The following is a 22,789-nucleotide window of genomic DNA, read 5'->3' as shown; positions in this document are numbered from 1 at the left end:
CCCACTCCAGCCCAGTGACCAGCTCTCCAAACAGCCTCTCCACATACTCTTCCCTCTTCTGGGAATGTCCTTGCTGCCTCTGGGGTCCCCACTCCACCTGGGCAGCCCCTCCTCCAATGCCACCAATGGCCCCCTGTATACATACAGGGCTGGGAGCTCTGCCAGTCTCCTGCTGAAACTACCAGCCTGCCCCAACAACCCCAGGAAAGAACAGTGTCTTCACTTGTATGCTCATTTTGCCCGCACCCCCAAGTCAGGACTGTCTCACCATCCCATTATTGTTCAGTGTGCCTGTGAGCCTCTTGAGGAAAGAGGAAATGTCTTATTCCAGACCCTCTTACTCCTAGAACATACCCTGGCACTGAAGAGAGGATGGATGGATGGATGGCGGGGTGGGTGGGGGTGGGTAGGTGGATGGATGGATGGATGGATGAATGAATAAAAGTTGAGGCACAATGGGATGATCACAGGTCTTGGCCTCACAACCCAAACCTGGGCTTGCATCCGCCTTCACTACCCACCTCTGAATGCTCCAAACAAGTGACTTAACAACACCGGCCTCCATCTCCTCATCTATAAAATGGAACTAAGGTGGCTGCTTTGCAAGGTTGTTGTGAAAATTAGAAGCAGTTTACTGAGTGTCTGGGACCCAGTAATAGGTGATGCATAAATTGGAAAAATAACAGGGATCAGATGGCAGACTGGCTTTCCCCTTGGAACCATTGTATGGTGCTGTGTGCTCTGAGAGCCATGCAGTAAAGCACTATGTGGCTTGCTGCTGTGATCCTTCTAGGATGGCTAAGCTTAGTCTGACGAGTGGTTCATAATGACCAAGGCTTAAGTGAGGCCTGGTCCCCAAATCCATTGGAGGGATTTCACATTCTAAAGTCAGACAGAGGAAAGAAATGATGTGGGTCTTCATGGAGTTTAAAGCCCACTGATTCAACTCAGATTTGAGGAACATCAGCTGGCACTTCCCACGTCTGTGTAGGGTGGCAGGCTGGGAGTGACTCCTAGATGCTGTCACAGAGAGTCTCCTGAAGCCCCTTTCAAGTCTTAAATATCATGAGAAAGATTTTACCTTGGAGTAGACTTATCCTGACCTTTCGTGCATTAATCAGGATTCTCCAGAGAAACACAACCTATACATATCCAGAAAGAAACAGAAAAAGATTTACTTTAAGGAATTGCTCATGACTCTGGATACTGGCAAATCTGAATTTTGCGAGAGAGGCGGACAGGCTGCAGACCCTGGGAAGTGTTGATGTTGCAGTCTTGAGTCCAAAGACAGCTAGAATTGAATCCGCCTTTGGATTCATCTTCATGAGGATTTCTTCATCTTCGAGGGACCTCAGTCTTTTCTCTTAAGACCTGGAGGATAATATGTTTATTCAGAATCTACTGACTTCAATGTTATTCTCATCTAAAAAAACAACCTTTACAGTGACATCTAGACTGGCATTTGATCAAACAAATGGGCACCGTAGCCTAGACACATTGACGAACAAAATTAGCTCTCATGCTCCCCAAGTTTGCAATATGAAAAAGAATCAGCCCACCCAACAGTCAGTTACTACATAAGAAGCAATAATGGGAAATTGCCAGGGAATGTTCCCATTGCCAGGGAAAAGACACCCCACAGAACAGTGCCGCCAGGGTGGGGGCTGTCATCAGTCTGCTGTTTGGGGGCAACCAAGACAAACCAAGTGTTCTACTAGACTGTTTGACAGACAAAAAGGAAGCTGGCAGAGTCCTTTCCAAGAAAACTCATTCATTCACCCAATACTGTTGGCTCTACTGAGCACCAGGCTTACCAGATCCCATCCAGTGGACAAATGTTGCAACAAGGGGGCATGCCAAGGGGGAAAGCCAGGGGTGTGCAGCCTCCACACAGGAAACTCAGGAGGATGCTTGTAATGTGCAGGAGTTGGGGGGAACTAGCAGCAAACTCAGTGGCCATCACCAGAGGAATGAGTAAGGAAAACTTAGTGATGCACGATGTGAAATTTTTTGCAGCATTTGGAAACAATTAACTAAATGTACACACAGCTTAGTTTTTAAAAACACAATGCTGAATGGGGAAAAAGTAAGAAACAGAACAGTTGATACCACAATATCGTTTATATAAATTGAGAATACATCACACAAGGCAACGTGCTTTAGAGAGATGCATGTAATTTCAAGGATACAAAGCAGATGTGTTGGAGCAGTTGCCTATGAGAAGAGGGGGATGGGATGGGAATTTAAGTAGATAAATGAGAAGAGGAGCCTGGCATGAATCAATGAGGTAATGTTTCATGAACTACAGAGTAACTCAGCCCTCTGCACTGTGGTCCAGAAAGTGGAAGAAAAATCATTGCTGAGAGCTGCCACCAGGTTATCAAGATTTGTTCAAGGTCTATCTTTTCTTCTAGATCAGAAGTTATAGCCCAGGAGCCAAATCCAACCCACCACCAGGTTCTGTAAATAAAGTTTTATTGGCACACAGCCACACTCATTCATTTACATATTGCCTGTGGCTGTTTTTACAGGACAATGGGAGAGTTGAGGAGTTGCATCAGAGACTATGTGGCCTGCAAAGCTTAAGAGAATTATGAACTGGTCCTTTACGAAAAAGGCTTGCCAACCCCTACTCCAGACTAAAAGCTCCATGATGGCAAGGACCGTAGGTAAAGAGAAAAGAGAAAGCTCCATGAATAGTGATGTATCAACACCGGCCGAATACAAAACAAGCACACAGGCTTCCCACAGCTCCAGGGTATCACTCAGACTGCAAGTGGTGGCCACTCAGTTCTTCAACTGCACCAAGGGCCCTCTGACCCTAGGCCTTTGTGTGTGCTGACCTTCTCTGTGGAACGTTCTCTCTCTACTTCATCCTCCGACCAACTCTACCATATGTCTTCTAGGAGTGTTCTCTGGTGCCCTGCCCCTAGCCTGGGAAGCCATTTAAAGCCTTTCATAGCACTCAGCACTTCCTGATAAAACACAGCACCCTGGTATTGTGTGCTCAACAAGGTGAACACATAGGTCTGCCCTCCTTTCTAGACCAAAACCTACACAAAGGCATGGACCAAGTCCTGCTTGATTCTGAGTTCCCAGCTTCTCTAGCACAGCACATATTAGTGCTCAATAAAATTTTTTAAGAAATAAATCAATGAATTCAAGAATGAGTAAATGAAAAGGTGTGATGGAGGGATGGTAAGCAGGACAGTGTGGCAGGAGCAGAGGACATGCAGGGAAAGGGGAAAGAGTAAGACAGGAAAGATTGGGGGAAATGATAAAAGGCCTGAAATGCCAAGAAGTAGATGCTTTCTTCCAAAGGGCATGTGCTGAGGCCTGACTTTCCAACACAAAGACTGTCTACTGCATGAATAATTGACTTGGAGCTGGAAGGAGTCAGAATCCAGGTCATCCCCCCACCCCCCCCATGGAGATGGTGCAGCCCCGTTTCCATCCTGGTTCCTCAGCTGACCTGCTTCCAGCCTCTACTCATCCTCTGGTGGATGCAGGCATGACCTATTCCACACACGGTGAGGGCTCAGAATACTGGTGCCTGCCCTGGCTTTGCCAAGACAGAGCATGTTCAGCTTCTCCCTGGTCCTGGAAGACAGGAGTGCCAGATGGAGTCTTTAGGCTCTATTCTCTGCAGTCCTCTGAGCCCATGGCCTTCTGGCTTGTAAGCATATAATAAACCAAGCACCTTTCCCCTTTGCTGTGGGCTATAAGAGTAGAAGGCATCGCAGAGTCCTGAAGACCCCCAGAGAGCACTGACTCCACATTGCAGCTCCTCTCACTGCCTCCAGTCCCCTTGGTCCCTGTACCCACCTGGGAAGGCTTTCTATGGGACTTTCTCACATACTCACCTATTCTGTGTGTACTAGAAGCTCATTCCCAAGGCAAGGCAGAAGGTGGTGCGTGGCCCAGATGTGCTAAGCTTCCAACGCAGGGGAGCCCTGTGTCATCTTAAATCTGAGATGGTAGGTCCGGGCTTTGAAGTACCAGGGCAGCGTGCCCCTTACTATCTAAGACCTGGAATTGCTGGGAGGTGACATAATAGGATAGCATGTTGGCTTTCCAGGGCTGCCATCACAAAGACCCACAGACAGAATGACTGAAATAGCAAAAATTTACTTCCTTGCAGTTCTACCAGCAAGAAGTCCAAGATCCAGGTATCTGCAGAATCAGTTTCTTTCGAGGCCTCTCTTCTTGGCCCATAGATGGCCATCTTCTCCCGCCTTCACCTGCTCTTTCCTCTGTGCGTGTCTGCGTCCTAATCTCTTCTTCTTATAAGGATATCAGTCTATTGGATTAGGGTCCACTCTAATAACCTCACTTTAACTTAATTACCTCTTTTAAAACCCTATCTCCAAATACAGTTACATTCTGAGGCACCGGGGGGGTTAGGACTGCAACACATGAGCTGGGGAGAGGAGACACAAATCAGCCCTGGGAAGGGCTTGGCATGGAGGCCAGATGGGAAGGAGTTCAAATCCTAGCCCCTCACCCCATTGAGCCTCAGTTTCCTCATCAACAAAATGAGGGGATTATTTCTCCCTCGAGGGCACCTCTGAGGATGGAGTGAGATAAGACACCTGCCTGCACCAGCACAGTCCTGGGTGCCCGGTAAATGGCATTTATTATTTACAGTGTTCCTGGGCCGGGCGTAGTGGCTCAAACCTGTAATCCCAGCACTTAGGGAGGCCGAGGAGGGCGGATCACGAGGTCAGGAGATCGAGACCATCCTGGCTAACACAGTGAAACCCCGTCTCTACTAAAAATACAAAAAATTAGCCAGGCGTGGTGGCAGGAGCCTGTAGTTCCAACTACTTGGGAGGCTGAGGCAGGAGAATCGCTTGAACCTGGGAGACGGAGATTGCAGTGGGCGGAGATCGCACCACTGCACTCCAGCCTGGGTGACAGAGCGAGACTCTGTCTCAAAAAAAAAAAAAAAAAAAAAAGCCGTGTTCCTGGACTCTGGCCTTCACATATGCCAGGTCCTAGTCATTCTCCATTAACTCCATCTGTATGAACCACAGCTACGTGTCAAAGGGTCATATCATGTGTCATATTTATTCTTTCCCAACTCACCAAAACATCTCACTTTAACCTCTCAGCTTACATTGTTTTGGACATTTTTCTTGCTAAAATCATCTACATTTATTGTTCATGAATATAGTCCGATGACCCCATCCATGGAGGGACTGTCTGGTGGGATGATTAAGAGTTTATCAAATTCTCTAGTCCACAGCAAGTGTAAAAGGAATAGGGGGAAAAAAATGAACAAGCAAGAAGAAAGAGTTTATCAAAGTCTTGGTTTGATCCTGGCTCTGCTACTTACATGCTGCGCGAACCTAGGCAAATCACTGAAACGCTCAGTGTCCTCCTCTGAAACATGAGAATCATGAAAGTAGCTCTCTCATGGGGCTGCAGTGACATTTAACTGAGCTTAGATATGAGAAGCTCTTCCAACAGGGCAAAGCATAAAGTAAGCACTATATGTCTGTTAGCCATGATTACGATATTTCACCATTCTGGAATGTCCTCCTGCTCTATCTGTATTGACAGAGCCTGCAGGCCCCCTCCCGTGAGCAGCATCCCTACTACAGGGGTGCCTGATGAACTCTGGCCCCCTCAGTTCTCATTTGGCCTAAATGCCCAACTGTGTCACACTCTTGGCACCAAGCACGCCCGGCTTCATTTCAGGAGTGAGAGTCACACCGTGTGTCTCTGAAGGGTGAGAGCATGCGTCCATCCCCGGTGTTCCACAGCCCGAACACAATGCTGAGTACAAAGTAGGTTCTTGGGCTGCAAACAATGGTTGACTGATTGATTGACTGATTGATTGATAAAACTACATGACGCCAACTCAGCAACAACCCCCCTACCTGGAGGACTGCACCATATTCTGAAATCTGCGAAGATGTTGAGGGAAAAGTGCCAGTATTCTCAAACGCACATTTTTTTTTTTTTTTTTTTGAGATGGGGTTTCCCTCTTGTCGTCCAGGCTGGAGTGCAGTGGTGCGATCTCGGCTCACTGCAACCTCTGCCTCCCGGGTTCAAGCAATTACCCTGCCTCAGTCTCCCGAGTAGCTGGGACAACAGGCGCCCGCTACTACACCTGGCTAATTTTTGTATTTTTGGTAGAGATGGGGTTTCACTATGTTGGCCACACTGGTCTTAAACTCCTGACCTCAGGTGATCCTCCTGCCTCGGCCTCCCAAAGTGCTGGGATTACAGGCATAAGCCACTGCATCTGGCCCTGAAATTGAATTTTTAACCTAAATAAAATGTTTTAAAAAATAAATTAGGCCTGGCAAGGTGGCTTACACCTGTAATCCCAGTACTTTGGGAGGCCAAGGCGGGTGGATGACGAGGTCAGGAGATCGAGACCATCCTGGCTAACACGGTGAAACCCTGTCTCTACCAAAAATACAAAAAATTTAGCCAGGCATGGTGGTGGGCACCTGTAGTCTCAGCTACTCGGGAGGCTGAAGCAGGAGAATGGCGTGAACCTGGGAGGCGGAGCTTGCAGTGAGCCAAGATTGCGCCACTGCACTCCAGCCTGGGCAACAGAGGGAGACTCTGTCTCAAAAAAATAAATAAAAATAAATAAATAAATAATAAATAAATTAGAGCTTGGGATTTTGTGTGTGTGTTGTTTTGTCTTTGTTTTGTTTTGCCTTAAGTTCCTGAGTGACTTTACTCTGATGATGGGCAAATCCTACTAACCACTCATTTGTAAAGTTTCTGCAAATAGACCACAGTATATCCCATTCCTGTGTCCCACAAGGAATGCCGTTGGTGGAATGGGGCAGGACTGCCCTTCAAAGTCAGTATTATGTTTTATATGAAAAAATATTCAACATCATCAATCATCAGAGAAATGAAAATCAGAACCATCTCACACCAGTCAAAATGGCTATTACTAAAAAATCAAAAAATAGCAGATGCTGGAGAGGCTGTGGAGAAAAGGGATGGCATTCTTGGTGGGAATGTAAATCAGCGCAGCCACTGTGGAAAGCAGTCTGGAGATTTCTCAAATAACTTAAAACAGAGCTACCATTCAACCCGCAATCCTGTTCCTGGGTATATACACAAAGGAATACAGATCATCCTACCAAAAAGACATATGCGTTCGTATGTTCATCACTGCACAATTCCCAGTAGCAAAGACACGGAATCAACCTAGGTACCCATCAACAATGGATTGAATGCAGAAAATGTGGTCTATATACACCATGGAACACTACACAGCCACACACAAAAAAAGATAAAATCATGTCCTTTGTAGCAACACGGATGCAACTGAAGGTCATAATCCTGAGAGAATTAACACAGGAACAAAAAACCAAATTCCATATATTCTCACTTATAAGTGGGAGCTAAATATTGGGTATTCATGGACATAAAGATGGCAACAATCAACACTGAGCACTACTAGAGAAGGGAGGGGGCAAAGGCTGAAAAACTACCTACTGGGCACCGTGCTCAGTACCTGGGTGCTGGGACCGTTTGTACCTCCAACCTCAGCACACACAATATACCCATGTAACAAACCTGCCTATGTAACCCCTGGATCTGAAATAAAAGTTAATTTTTTAAGAAGTCAATATTATGTTTTAAAGACTGGTAACATAAGAAATCTGGAATCCAGGTAAGGGTCCCAAATTTTGGAGCACAGCGCACTTCCCTGCCTGCGTGGTTTTATGTAAGTAAGTGTATTCGTTTAATCCTCACAATAGCCCCCATGGCGGATGAGGAGTCTAGGGTATGAGGACTCAGTCACTGGCCCCAGATTGGACAATAATAGGCAGCAGAGCCAGCCTCACTCCTGGCAACCCGGTGACAGGGTGAAGCCCCGACCATCCCTCGCCCCTGCCTTTCACCTGAAGTTGGTGTTGCACTTCTCATGGTGACGGGCAGGTTCTCACAGCACGCCACGCGAATGGCAGACAAGGAGAGGATTCTTCTGCCCATCTGCCTATCTTGCAGGCGGGAAGTCCGAGCCACGGGAAGTCCGAGTCACCGGCTGTTCTGAGCAGCATCCTGGGCTTCTCTCCTGTCTCTACCTCCACACCCCAAAGGTAGGCGCTCTTAGCAAGAGGCAAGTCAATCCATTTGTCCATTTGATTTAGGAAATGCCTACTGTGATCCAGGGCAGGCCAGGTCCTCAGCTGGACACCCAGAGGACCACAGAAGGGACAAGACCAGGCCAGCCCTGCGGAAGGTACTAGGCCTGTGTGTGGTAGGGGCAGAGACACACATGCCTATCCTCAGATGGGCAAGTGCAAGTGCACAGTGAATCCCAGGAGGCCAAGACCATCACCCTCTGGGGTTATCAGAGAGACTTACTGAAGGGTAATGCCCCTGCCGACTTCCTGAACCAAGTCTGACGGTCCCACGTGCGTCCCTCACCCAGTGGCCAACAAAAGAATGGTTTGGGCTTCCTCAGCTATCGAAGGAGGCTGTTCACCAGGCTCCCTGGCTTGGGCTTGACCTTGGCTCCAGTTCATTCCCAGTTCATTCCCAGTTCATCCCAGAGTGTACACAGAGTGTCCACCCAGCAGCTCCATCCCTTCTCTAGCCCTGTGATCTGCCTTGGACCTTTCTGAACTAGGCTCACTCAATTTGACCTTCAGGATGACGTAGGGCCCCCTGGAATTCAGCATCCTCCCTCCCAGCCTCTTCGGGGGCCCATCCTGACCAGCTTTCCTCACCGGCCCCAGCAATAGACAGATTGGAAAAGTCAGAACTGAAAAGAAGGACATTCAGGGCATGCCCCAAGAGAGTCCTGGCCTTCCTTCTCCTCCAGGAAGTGGACGACCTACTCACCCATCTTCAAAATCCTCATCGTCTCATCCTTGAGGCTATTTTCCAAAATGAACCTTGGAAATCACGTTTGTCATGAGTTGATGGTTTCTAGGGTGATGTCTCCCTTGAGAAAATCTTGACTTCCTTACACAGGAACTGGCTGTGTCTGGTGCAAAGGGAAGAGAGAGATGCATTGCTAAAGAGTAGAATGGATATCTTTGACGCAGAAAATGAACTCCTGGCCTGTGCAGGAAAATGAGAAAAGACAGAGAAATGGAAACCCTCCTCCCAAATATCCCAGGACCCCCAAGAATCTGCGAGCAGCCAAGCAGCCATGCGGCCTGTGTCTCCACTGAGCTCCAGGAGAGACCCTCAGGGCTGTTCTAAGGGCGAGAATTCCAGCCAAGCTGCCAATAATAGCATTAGTGTCAGCCCTCCCAGCTTTCTCCTAAAGGAATCACCCATGGTCTCTACTACCCCTCATTGAACCCTTTTCTTCCTTATCATGCCACCCTAGGGGCTTAAAACCTCTGCCATAAGAGTCACAACCCCCTTCTGGGTGTCCCGGAGCCCCTCCCCATTGCCTATTCCAGCCTGCTGTCCTTTGGCTCAAACCTTTGTGCCCACTGACCTCTGCTGTGCTCGCCATCTTCCAGCACCTGCCCTACACTTGCTCTGTCTCTGTTGCTTTTCTGTACCCATTTAACTGATCGACTGGCCTCTGCCCTTCCTCCAGGACAGGATGGCTTAGCTTTGCGAAGCCTCTGCGGGGAAGGAGCCCACGTGAGCCAGATGCACACCTACTGCCTGGGCAATGCATCCTGCCTCTGATGGGCCAGGCCTTCACTCTGCCAGGACCCTGATCTTAGCTGTGACCAGCCACCCCCCAACCCACACTGTTACAGATGCACAGTGGCCAGCGTGGACTGCAGCAGCTTCTTTGCAGTTGTCGGGGCCCATTAGACTCCTCCCTCCATCTGAGGCTCTCCAGGCTTGTGTCCAGGGCCTGACAGTCCAACCACAGTCACCTGTTCTGCATGTAGCAGAACAAGCACCTTCTAGAAATGTAGAAATATCTTTACTTTCCATTTATTGGACTATTTTCTTGTCTCCAACTACAACAAGGAAAGGAGCCAAAGAGAACCACTCGAGTGACATCCCTGGTATATACACCGGAAACGTGATAATAAGCAGAATGTGGACCACTCTGGATCTCACTGTTGATGGCCCTCTCCCAACCCTCCACTCCCACAGAACTTGGGTAAACTCCTATCAAACACCCATCAGACATTAATGTCACATTAGTTTTGCACATGATGGTCTCTCCTCCTAGAATTTCAGTTTTTTAAGAGTAGGGAATGTATCTTCACCCTTTCTTATATTCCTTTGAGTATTCACCCATGTATTCATGTTATCAGTCAACATCATGTACTAAGTACCTGCTTTATGCCCAGGCCCTGCCCTAGATCCCGGAATGCAAAGATAAATAAGATACAGGCCAGGCTCATGCCTGTAATTCCAGCACTTTGAGAGGTTGAGGAAAGTGGATCACAAGGTCAAGAGATCAAGACCATCCTGGAAAATATGGTGAAACCCGGTCTATAAAAATACAAAAATTAGCTGTGCATGGTGGCGTGCACCTGTTTTCCCAGCTACTCGGGAGACTGAGGCAGGAGAATCACTTGAACCCAGGAGGTGGAGGTTGCAGTGACCCAAAATCGTGCCACTGCATTCCAGCCTGGCGACAGAAAATAACGTACAGTCCCTGTCCTCAAGGCTCCCAGTCCAGCGATTGGTAAATAGATGTTTATACCTCAGCACGACAAATTCAATAATAGAAAAACGCAGAGGACAATGTGAGTTAAAAGGAAGAAGCATTTTCCCCATCTCAGGAGGTCAAAAAACACATCACAGACAAGGAGGTTTCTAAACTGGGCTTTGAAGAATCACTAGGAGTTCTTTGGGCCAAAAAGGCATTGCAGAAGTGAACATGTACCAGCATCACTGATAAAACCTCAGCAATTGCTGTGATTCCTGCACATAGAAAATGCTCAAGTTGCTGGGTTGTACTAAGTGAGAATATTGTGACTGATGGAAACCCAGTCCAAAGACTGTGAAAAGAGGGCCCCATCCTAGCTCCTCTGCCTCAAACCTGGAGACACATTGGAGTCACTTGGCAAGTTTGAGAAAACACTGATATTCCAGAGTCACTCCCTGCCACCCCCACCCTAGAGATCCTCATATAATTGGCCCAAGAGGCTGCCTGGTCTTTGAGACTCTTAAAAGCTCCCCAGGCGATTCCAATAGGCAGCCTTGTTTGAGAACCACTGATTTTTTTTTTTTTTTTATAGATGGAATTTCGCTCTTGTTGCCCAGACTGGAGTGCAATGGCGTGATGTCAGTTCACTGCAACCTCCGCCTCTCAGGTTCAAGCAATTCTCCTGCCTCCGCCTCCCGAGTAGCTGGGATTACAGGCATGCACCACCACGCCCAGCTAATTTTTTTTGTATTTTTAGTAGAGACGGGGTTTCTCTATGTTGAGGCTGGTCTCGAACTCCTGACCTCAGATGATCCACCCGCCTCGGCCTCCCAAAGTGCTGGGATTATGGGCGTGAGCCACCGGACCCGGCTAAGAACCACTAATTTAGACCAGTGCTTCTCAAACTTAATGTGTAAATAGATGCAGGCAATCTTGTTAAAATGCAGATTCTGATGCAGCAAGATGGGCCTGGGAATCTTCACTTCTAATTAGCACCGCTGCTGCTGGTCCTGGGACCACCATTTGAGTAGTGAGGCTTTCTGAGGCTTAATGCCCGAAGGCAATTCAGCTGGCCTCAGGAACATGCCTGAATGCAGGGGTGATGTTCCAAATCCAAAGGGAAGAGTACATGTGGGGGCACCAACTGCTCAGAATGGATGTAGTGGCCACAGCTCTGAAGCCTCTGCTGCCCCTGGTGTGAGTTAACTCCTAGTTGTGGGTGGGGAAGATGCTAGGGGGAGGGCTGGGCAGTCAAGGCCACAGGGGGTGCCTGGGAGAGGTGGGGACGGCAGCCTGATTACCCACCTCCGTGTTGTAAGAGCTGGCATCGAACACCGGTGTCTGCCAGCTGGCTGTCCCCCCACCCACGGCCTGCACCCAAGGCCGAGGAACAGCCAAGAGGCCTGGGGAGCATCATCCTACAGAGAGGACAGCGAGGAGGCCGCCTTGGCAGGAGCTGCCTGCTGGATAAACATTGTTCTGTTTTTTTCTTTTTTCTCTTCAAACAAGCCCTTCTCAGCACTGGCCACATCATCCTAAACAAGGCCTCTCAGTGCTGTTGACACAAAGGCAGGGATGGTGTCATTCCAGCCCAGAGATAAAACTCGGATCCTCCCATAATGGTGGGTACTTCCTCTCGGGAAGAACACCAGTGAATCAGGAAATTCAGCAAGCCGGGTCTAAACCCTGCCCTCCGGCGAGGCTCAGGTTTTTTGTTGGTTTGGGTGGATTTCTTTCTCCCCAAAGCTCTGCTTGTTTCATGTGCCTGGTCAGCAGATATGTCAGCCCCAGACAATGGCCTCTTTCTGCAGACAATGGTCAGCGTGAGGAATGTCGCAGGAGGGCAGGGCTTGGGGAGGGACAATTCCGCTTTCAGAAGCCAGTGGCCGAGTGGGTGCTTCAGGGAGGGTCCTGCTGTCACCAGGGCAGCCTCCTCAAAGGCACCATTTATAGGACCTGCAGCCCCAGAAAAGTGGAAGCTTTGGGCAGCAGCAGAATCAGAGAGAGCAGCTCCCTTGCCCACTGCTCCCGGCCGACTCGCCCTGCCTGCTTTATCGGCCTCCCGAGGCTCCTGCGACCACAATTCCTACCATGCAGACTTTGTTTAATGAAAAAACAAATAGTTACCCCCAAATTAGACCGAGGCCTGCTGTTCCCTCAGCCGCCCCTCCTGCAGTACCCAGCCTGTGCCTCATTGGCCAGCTCTCCAGAAAAGAAAGGGCTTATTCATCCCCAAAGGTGGAAAGTCGCCTTCTCCCGGGGAAATTGTGTAACCGTTTTGTAGTGGAACCGACTACAGGCCTCAAGGTCTTTTGCAAAAAGAAAAACAGATAAGGAGGTGGTGGCGGGAGCCAATGCTGGCTGGCTTAGATTTGCTCATTGCAGAATGGTTTTCTGACAGAGATCTTAGGCCCACAAGTCACATCAGCTGGTCCCTGGATTTCAAGGATCCTCACTGTGATTGGAAAATTAAGTGATAGCCATGCATGCATACATTTATTCATTCATTCCTCCAGCACAATGCCTGGCACATAATAGATGCTTAGTAAACATTTGTTGAATGAATGAAATGTTTTGTAATATCTGATTCTATCTCTCCATGCTCAGAAAACCTTCAACAGCTCCCTATTGCCTATATTATCAATTTAATATCTTTTAGCATAGCTTACCAGTTGTAACTGGCCCCTCAAATACCTCTCCAACCCTACAACCTCCACATGCTCTCAATCCCACCCCTCCAACATGCACATATGCTGCCTACTGTTTCTTGAACCAAACCATTGTTGTGTGAGCCTGTAGGCCTTTGTCCCAGCTGTCTCTTAACCTCAAGGCCCTTTCCAAGCTTCTTATAGGGATCTGGTGAGTGCCTCTCCCATGAGACTCAAGCCAGTGTTTGCTCCTCCTCTTAAAAGCCATCACCAAATACAAAAAAAATTAGCCAGGCATGGTGGGGGGGGGGGGCACCTATAGTCCCAGCTACTCAGGAGGCTGAGGCAGGAGAATGGTGTGAACCCGGGAGGCGGAGCTTGCAGTGAACTGAGATCGCGCCACTGCACTCCAGGCTGGGGGACAGAGCGGGACTCCGTCTCAAAAAAAAAAAAAAGGCCATCACTAAAGTGTCAGGCTCCACAGCCTTGCTCTTGTTCATGGCCCTATCGTGACATTTGCCACTCTGCCTTCTATCTACCTGTTGTAACCATGCTGTGCACTTCTTGAGAGCAGGAACTGAGTCTGACTTACCTCCATATGCCCAGTGGGGGCCCAGGGCCCAGTCCATCATAGATCCTCAGTAACTACAGAGACCAACTAGTCCTGGTTTGCCCAGGACATTCCTCATCTTAGCACTGAAAGTCCCACATCCTGGGACACCCCTTAGTCCTAGACAAACCGGAACTGTTGGTCTTCATATCAGTAAGTGAGTAGTGAATGAATAAATGCCTAGGTCTCTATTCATTTGTTCATTCACTTTGCACACATGTAGTAAAAATCTGTGAGCCAGGTCCCATGTTCATCCAATTAGAGGGTGTTCCTAAACAGCTTCATGGCCCAGCATGAAGGACAGCTCTTTGGGGTTGAGTTAGTCTTAAGTCCATGGGGCACCTGTCCTAGATCCCTGTTTATCTCCTCCGCTATCTCTTCCGGCATCCACACCAGATTGTTTACAATGCATCTGTTGACATCTGCCTTATCTCCCTGGATTTGCTCTGGGCCTCCCTGGGTCTACTGCCCTCAGAAAGAACGAGCCCTCTAGCCTGACAGAGGAATTCCTAGCTAAGGCTTTACAAGTCAAAAGACCCACACTGGAGCTAGGGCCCCAGAGCAGCCCCAAGCCCTGGGCCCTCAGAATGAGAGCGATTGCAGCCAGGACACATGTGTCTGCCCAGCCGTCCTCAGACCCTGGGGCTGCTTGGACCCATCTGTTTCCTAGTTCTAGGTCAAATCAAGCTGAGAAAGGATCAGGCTTCATTTGACCTGAGATGGCTGGAGCATCTGGCTGCTCCCTCTACCTCCCCCACCCTGGCGAGATGAGCCTAAGTCCCCCACCCCCTCGGTGGGCTCTCGGAGACACCATCTTTTCCATGGTGATTTCAGGGCTTCTGGGAAATGTGACCCAATAGAGGCCACAAAGCAGACCCATGTGGCTTGAATCCCAGCTCAACCACTTAGCTGAGTGGCTCTAGGTAAGTTACTTAACCTCTCCATGCTGCCTCATTTAAGCAGTGACATTGATAATGCTCACTTCGCAACATTGTTATAAAGACTATAGAAGATTTATCAGGTGTCCAGCTCCCTGTCCAGTGCACAGCTGGTGCTCCAGCAAGCAAAAAGAATCAACAACCATTTGCAGTTAATTCATTCAGCACTTTAGAACTAGGCCTGTACCTTTCCGCATCTTGCTTTGCTGACTAGAGAAGGGCTAGTATCACTCACCAAGTCCTCCCTTATTTAAGGTGTGCTACCCTCTAAGAGGAAGGCCCAAGGTGCAGAAGCTGCTTCTAACCAAGATGATGAATAAAAGTTGCTCCTTTAAATTGGAAAGTTCCTAAGAATCTTTGGTTAACAAAGGACAAGAAAAACAAATATTAACAGATGGATTTCTTTTTAATCCTTGCCCTAAAACTGCACAATAGAAATGTTGAAAGTTGCCAAATGTTGATTTGAAAGCCCGGCATGAAGGTAAATACGAGGCATCTTGATCTGTGACCATTTGGAGGTCACACTTTGAAGAAGCTATAGTCGAAAAGCCCTCTCCTTCCGCATATTGAAATGATTTTCTTTCATCAAAAAAGCAACTACCTGGCTCTCCAGGAAGCAGAGCCTGTGAGTCGTGTGCACAACGAACAGTCACCCTTTTAAAACCCACATGAATTTAACCAACCTGCTCCATTCACGTTGCCTCCACTGCCTCTGCCTGTCATCTGGACAATCCCTAGCTCACCTTTCAATTTCCACCTTTTCATACAATCTTAATGTCCCTATTTATTTCTTGCTTGTTTCTATGAACACTTTTTTTATTACATCAAAATTAATAGATTTGCACCGCAAGAAGTCAGGACTACTGAACGGCAAATCTATGATATTTTTTGAAAGCCCCTCTGAATTTTGCTTTGTTTCTCAGCAGTAGCCCAATTAATTATTTAGGGAAAATCTTTTGATCACAAATTTGCATATATGTGTCTGGACTTACATACATTTAAGAATGTGCTGTGCACGAGTGCACCGAGGCACATAAAAAGGATGAATATCCTAATGGTCAAGTCATTGTACAGCAGATGTGACATAGGCAACTCTGCACATCAATAGCAGGTTGCTTTCTATTATAGTCTATCTTTTTAAAAGTCATGTTGGAGAAACACGGGAAATTAATTGGGATAGCCGTAAAGACAACATTTGAAACATTACTGCACATGCTATACTTATTTTTCCCAATTAGTCTTTTGAAATACGTGCTTTTATTCCTCACTAATTTCTGAGTAATTGTCCACTTTGGAACTCCTACAAAGTGGGTAGGTATTTAAGAACCATGATGACCTATGACCTTTGACCCAAGGTGATCTTTACTGGGGGGACCCGTGAAAGATTGATTTGAGCAGAGCTGAGTTAGACAAACAAGCCATTCACATAACTTCAAATCTGGAGGCAAATCAGGTAAAAATGTGAGCAACCTTTGTGGCCTGGAATTTCCTGTCCCCATAGTCAGGAATTAGGACAATACTCCTAGCTTCAGCAAGTATTGATGAAGAAGTTTCTACATCTTCTTTAAATAGCCCCTTAGAATGATCCAATAGGTCATCTAGGTCCCGTCGATGGCTAAGCTGGTTTCTTGCCAAATACCTTTGAAAAGGAACCCAAAAGGGTGCCTTTCACATAATTTAGAGCAACAACTCTTAATATTTCAATCACAATCACTCATTTGAAAAAAAACAAAACAAAACAATCTTTTCTCCAAAGAGCCCAAGTTTTGGGCTCTATTACACAAACTACACTAACTTGTTTTCCAAATTTTCTGTCATCAAAACACAGGAAATTGCATAAAGGGTTCTGATGGAGTTGAGACCACTGTAGCTGCCGCATGGTAAGGACATGACTACAACCAGAGGAAAACTAGTCAGTGCTCTGTGCTCCGGAGAGGCTGAGTAAAGGCATTTTTTGTTTGTTTGTTTGTTTTTTTGTTTTTTTAGACAGAGTCTCTCCTTGTTGCCCAGGCTGGAATGCAGTGGCACAATCTTGGCTCACTGCCACTTCTGCCTTCTAGGTTCAAGCAATTCTCCCGCCTCAGCCTCCTGAATAGCTGGGACTACAGGTGCACACCACCACACCCAGCTTATTTTTTGTGTTTTAGTAAAGACAGGTTTTCAACATGTTGCCCAGGCTGGTCTCAAACTCCTGAGCTCAGGCAATCTGCCTGTCTCAGCCTCCCAAAGTGCTAGGATTACAGGTGTGAGCCACTGCACCCAGCGTAAGGCAGGATTTTAGCTACTTTGGAGTAAAATGTTTAACTGTCAGTGATCATTCCAGAAGCCTTGGCATGGAGGAGCCCAGGCTGGGAACCCCTGACCCTGAAGCTTCATTCTCTCCACTTCTAAGCCCACTGCCCATGTCATGAGAACAAGGTGGCAGAGGAGGAGGGTGTAAGAGCCAGATGGAGGCTTTGTTTGTTTTCCCTAAAGTGTTATTTATTGTTAAACAAAGGAAAAAATCTGACATTAATGAAAATTTTAAAACAGAGAAGCATCAATAGTAATCCTGTGACCAACATTTTAATTTTCTTCTACAATGTCTCCAGGCTTTATCCACATATACACTCTCACTATTTGTGGATTCCGTATTTGTGAATTCACCTACTTGCTAAAATGTATTTGTAACTCCAAAATCAATACTTGTGGCACTGTCTTGGTCGTCCACAGACATACACAAAGTGGTGGAAATTTTGAGTAGTTCCACATGCATGTTCCTAGTAGAGTTTGAACAGGACAAGTTTTGCCTTCTTGTTTCAGCTCTCATACTGTAAATGAGCATCCTTTTCACAAACTATTTAGTGCCCACGTTTTTTGCATTTTTGTGCTTTCTATTGGAAATCTGTCTGTTTTAAATGGCTCCTAAGCATAGTGCTGAAGTGTTCTCTAGTGTTTCTGCATGTAAGGAGGCTGAGATGTGCCTGACAGAGAGAGTATGTATTAGATGAGCTTCATTTCAACACGACTTCAAGGGCTATTGGCCATGAGTTTCATTTTAGTGAATCAACAAGATTCTGTCTTTGGATAGAAGCCTGCATAAAATAAAATTATGAATTAATCAACTAACAAAACATTATAACCAGAGGCTCTCAGGACTCTGTGTTCCTCCTAGAGGCAGTGGTTCGGCATTCACTAATTCAGTATTCATGGCGATATGGTTTGGCTGTGTCCCCACCGAATCTCATCTTGAATTGTAGGTCCCATAATCCCCATGTGTTGTGGGAGAGACCAGGTGGAGATAATTGAATCATGGGTGCAGTTTATCCCATCCTGTTCTCATGATAGTGTGTTAGTTCTCATGAGATCTGATGGTTTAATAAGGGGCTTCCTCCTTCACTGGGCACTCATTCTTTTCCTTCCTGCTGCCATGTGAAGAAGAACATGTTTGCTTCCCCTTCTGCCATAATTGTACATTTCTTGAGGCCTCCTCAGCCGTGCAGAACTGTGAGCCAATTAAATCTCTTTTTTTAATAAATAACCCAGTCTAGGGTATGTCTTTATTAGCAGCATGAAAACAGACTAATACAGTAAATTGGTACTCAGAATGGGGTGCTGCTGTAAAGATACCCAAAAATGTGGAAGCAACTTTGGAACTAGATAACAGGCTGAAGTTGGAACCATTTGGAGAGCTCAGAAGAAGACAGGAAAATGTGGCAAAGTTTGGAACTTTCTAGAGACTTGAATGGCTTAGACCAAAATGCTGACAGTGATATGAACAATGACGTCCAGGCTGAGGTGGTCTCAGATAGAGATGAGGAACTTGTTGGGAACTGGGGTAAAGGTCACTTTTGCTATGCAAAGGGACTGGCTACATTTTTCCCCTGCCCTAGAGATCTGTGGAACTTTGAACTTGAATTTAGAGTATCTGGCAGAAGAAATTTCTAAGTGGAAAGGTGTTCAAGAAGCAGAGCATGAAAGTTTAGAAAGTTTGGAAAATCTGCAGCCTGATGATGTGACAGAAAAGAAAAACCCATTTTCTGGGGAGAAATTCAAGCTGGCTGCAGAAATTTGTGTAAGTAATGAGAAGCCAAATGTTAATCACTAAGACAATGTGGCAAATGTCTCCAGGGCATGTCAGAGATCTTCACTGCAGCCCCTCCCATCACAAGCCTAGAGGCTTAGGAGGAAACAATGGTTTTCTGGGCTAGGCCCAGGACCCCACTGCTCTATGCAGCCTAGGGACATGATGCCCTAAGTCCCAGCTGCTTCAGCTGTAGCCATGGCTAAAAGGGGCCAACATACAGCACATACCATTGACTCAGAGGGTGCAGGCCCCAAGCGTTGTGGCTTACATGTGGTGTTGAACCTGTGGGTACACAGAAGTCAAGAATTAAGGTTTCAGAACCTCCACCTAGATTTCAGAAAATGCATGGAACTGCCTTCATGTCCGGGCAGAAGTTTGTTGCAGGGGCGGAGCCCTCACATAGAACCTCTGCTAGTAGGGCAGTGCAGAAGGAAAATGTGGGGTCAGAGCCCCCAAAGAGAGTCCCCACTAGAACAACTGCCCAGTGGAGCTGTGAGAAGAGAGCTACAATCCTCCAGACCCCAGAATGGTAGATCCACCAACAGCTTGCCCTATGCTCCTGAAAAAGCCACAGGCACTCAACACCAGCCCATGAAAGCAGCTGGGAGTGGGGCTATACCCTGCAAAGCCACAGAGGCAGAGCTGCCCAAGGCCATGGGAGCTCACCCCTTGCATCAGCATGACCTGGATGTGAGAAGTGGAGTCGAAGGAGATCATTTTGGAACTTTAAGGTTTAATGACTGCACTATTGGATTTCATACTTGCAAGGGGCCTGTAACTCCTTTGTTTGGGCCAATTTCTCCCACTTGAAATGGGTGTATTTACCCAATGCCTGTACTACCATTGTATTTAGTAAGTAACTAACTTGCTTTTGATTTTACAGACTCAGAGGAAGAAGGGACTTGCCTTGTCCTAGATAAGACTTTGGGCTTGGACTTTTTTTTTTTTTTTTTTTTTTTTTGAGATGGAGTCTCGCTCTGTCGCCCAGGCTGGAGTGCAGTGGCACAATCTCGGCTCACTGCAAGCTCCGTCTCCGGGGTTCACGCCATTCTCCCACCTCAGCCTCCCGAGTAGCTGGGACTACAGGTGCCCACCACTGCGCCCGGCTCATTTTTTCTATTTTTAGTAGAGACGGGGTTTCACCGTGGTCTCGATCTCCTGACCTGGTGATCCGCCCACCTCGGCCTCCCAAAGTGGGCTTGGACTTTTGAGTTAATGCTGGAATGAGTTAAGCTTTGGGGGATGGTTGGAAGGGGATAATTGTGTTTTGAATCATGAGAACAAGAGATTTGGGAGGGGCCAGGGGCAAAATGATATGGTTTGGCTGTTTCCCCACCCAATCTCACTTTGAATTATAGTTTCCATAATCCCCACATGTCCTGGGAGGGACCAGGTGGAGATAATTAAATCATAGGAGCAGTTTCCCCCATCTTGTTCTTGTGATAGTGAGTTCTCACAAGAGCTGATGTTTTTATAAGGGGCTTCCCCCTTTGTTGGGCACTCATTCTTCTCGTTCCTGCTGCCATGTGAAGAAGGATGTGTTTGCTTCCCCTTCTGCCATGATTGTAAGTTTCCTGAGGCATTCCCAGCCCTGCAGAACTGTGAGTCAATTATACCTCTTTCCTTTATAAGTTTCCTAGTCTCAGGTGTGTCTTTGTTAGTAATGTAAGAACAGATGAATAAACTTATAAAACACAACTATTGTGAATAACAAAGCTTAATTGTATTTAGAATTTCTTTTCCTGTTTATTTCAGTTCATATGTGATAAGCAATTGTCAGTATTGCCATACATGAATACTTCTTTGACTGGACAAGCCATCATCTACTTTACTAATCCCTTGTTGTTGGGCCTCCAGGTTATTTCCAACATTTATGGACAAGGCTGCAAAAAGAATCTTTGTGGATATAATGTGTGAACTCCACAAAGACACCTATTATGTATGAGTCTGCAGCCCCAGAGCATATTTCAGTGCTTGACATATAGTTTATCTCAATAAATGTTTATTGAGTGAGTGAATGACATACATTTGGACAATGATGATCAGGGACAGTCAGTCCAACAGGTGAGACTCTTGGTAGGTGTTCAGTAAATGTCTGTTCCTTGATGCCTGAACATCTACTGATCACCTGCTATGTCTCTGTAGCTAGCACTATGCCTGCATCTTTACTTTCATTATATTGTTTAAAACCTACTACCTTTGGAGGTAAATTTTATTAGCCTCATTTTACCAGTAAGGAAATGAAGATTTATATAAGTCATCTGTGAACAGTCATGCAGCTGACTAGAGCCCCTGCCATGACTCTAGCTCAGGTCTTGGTGATTTCAAATACCCTGCTTTTTCTACTGCACCAGGCTGGAGCCATCTGTGGTCCTGAGCCTTGCTGGCACAGCTCCTGTGGTCACCAGATCAGAGGCAGCAAGATCGGCCAGGCTCCTACAAAGGCCACTGGGACACATAATCCCTAAGGCTCTGCTTTCTCCTCCTCTCCCCATAATTCTCCCACCTGAATTCTCCTTTCTCCTGTAATCACACATGCCTGACATAATGGTTGTTTCTATTCTCTGGTCCTAGGCTCTGCCTCTATGGAGGTAATTGGCGGGCACTCAGCCTTTAATACCTTCTCCCAGGTTAACTGAAACTCACACCTGACTTGACTATGATGTGGGGATGGATGCAATTATGCAATGAGGGCAGAGGCTATTGGACTATTGGATTCCAGAAGCTTTCCAAGGTGGGGGATTTGATCTCCTCTTTTGATTTGAATGGATCTGAGTTGGCGGTGGGGATGTGAGCAATGTTGGGCCTTTCTTGACATTTATAAAGCATGAGGTAAAGATGGAAATGAGGTTTATTTCTTCTACGTTTCAGAAACACAGGGATCATCTTGGCTGGTATCCCCTCAGGGAGGGGATGTCTGATATTAGGCATAAGCCCTCAGCTTTGAGATCATTAACAGCAAACCTCAGACATGCTGGTGGCTCCCAAAACAGGGGCCAGCAGCTTCTTGCAAAGTCAGAGGCACACTGGTTGGCTTGTCGATAACCCTTCTCATTTGCTATTTTGCAAAGCACTTAAACTGCCATCATGGTCTCAGTCTCACAATGCCATCAGGGAGGAAGAGAGAAGATGGTGTTTCCTCCTCTGGGAATGTCCTTCCCCTCTTTCCTGCCTGGGACACTCCCACCTCTCTTTCGGAACCCAGGACTAGTGGTTTTCTTTCTCGGAAGACTTCTCTGTCAGAATTCCCCAGAAGTAGTCACAGAACTCCCTTTGCCCACACTGCCCCTGAAAGGTTCCTTGTATCCAATACCATGTCCTAAAAACATGGGCTTGTATATCTGTCTCTCTTGAAGGCAAAAGTTGCACCTCATCTAGCTCTGGTCCCAAGTGCCTATAGAGTGTCTGTCACATAGAAGGTATTCTGAAAGCATTGAATGGCCAGGTGGGAGAAGATAAAGATCAACTTCTTTAAAAGGAGATGCAATGCCTTCTTGCCCTTTTTAATATATATATAAATATATATAATACATATAATTATATATAATTTTATATATATATATGTATTAGAGCTAGGGTCTCACTCTGTAGCCTAGGCTGGAGTGCTGTGATACAATCATAGCTCACAGTAACCTGAAATTCCCAGGCTCAAGTGATCCTCACACCTCAGCCTCCTGAGTAGCTAGGACTACAGGCACCTAACACCATGCCCAGCTAATTTTTTAAAAAAATTTTTTGTAGAGATAAGGGTCTTGCTATGTTGCCCAAGCTGTTCTCAAACTCCTGGCCCCAAGCATTGGGATTTTAGGTGTGAGCTACTGTGCCCAGCCCCTTACCCACTTGTTTAAATACCTGAAAAATTCAGTGTTGTTTTTGAAACATAGAGTCTTTGAAGGGGAAATTAGCTTTACGTTCTGCTTTCATGCAAGAGTCCTCTTGTTAGCATGAAAAAATAAT

General features: G+C 46.7%; 1 long non-coding RNA gene across 1 annotated transcript in view; it reads right to left on the bottom strand.

The window, feature by feature from the left end:
- LOC112605372 overlaps nt 1-22,789 on the bottom strand; it is a 36,287-nt gene that overhangs the window by 3,995 nt on the left and 9,503 nt on the right. The window contains exons 2-3 of the long non-coding RNA XR_003115398.1: nt 8,833-8,971; nt 1,179-1,371 (exon numbers count right to left, since the gene is read on the bottom strand). This is a non-coding gene — a long non-coding RNA (uncharacterized LOC112605372). The remainder of the gene's footprint in view (nt 1-1,178; nt 1,372-8,832; nt 8,972-22,789) is intronic.

This window comes from Theropithecus gelada, chromosome 13 (genome assembly GCF_003255815.1).
Source record: "Theropithecus gelada isolate Dixy chromosome 13, Tgel_1.0, whole genome shotgun sequence".
Classification (NCBI taxonomy): domain Eukaryota; kingdom Metazoa; phylum Chordata; class Mammalia; order Primates; family Cercopithecidae; genus Theropithecus; species Theropithecus gelada.
Note: the sequence above shows the minus strand (reverse complement) of the source record. Positions and strands in the feature narration are given on the sequence as shown.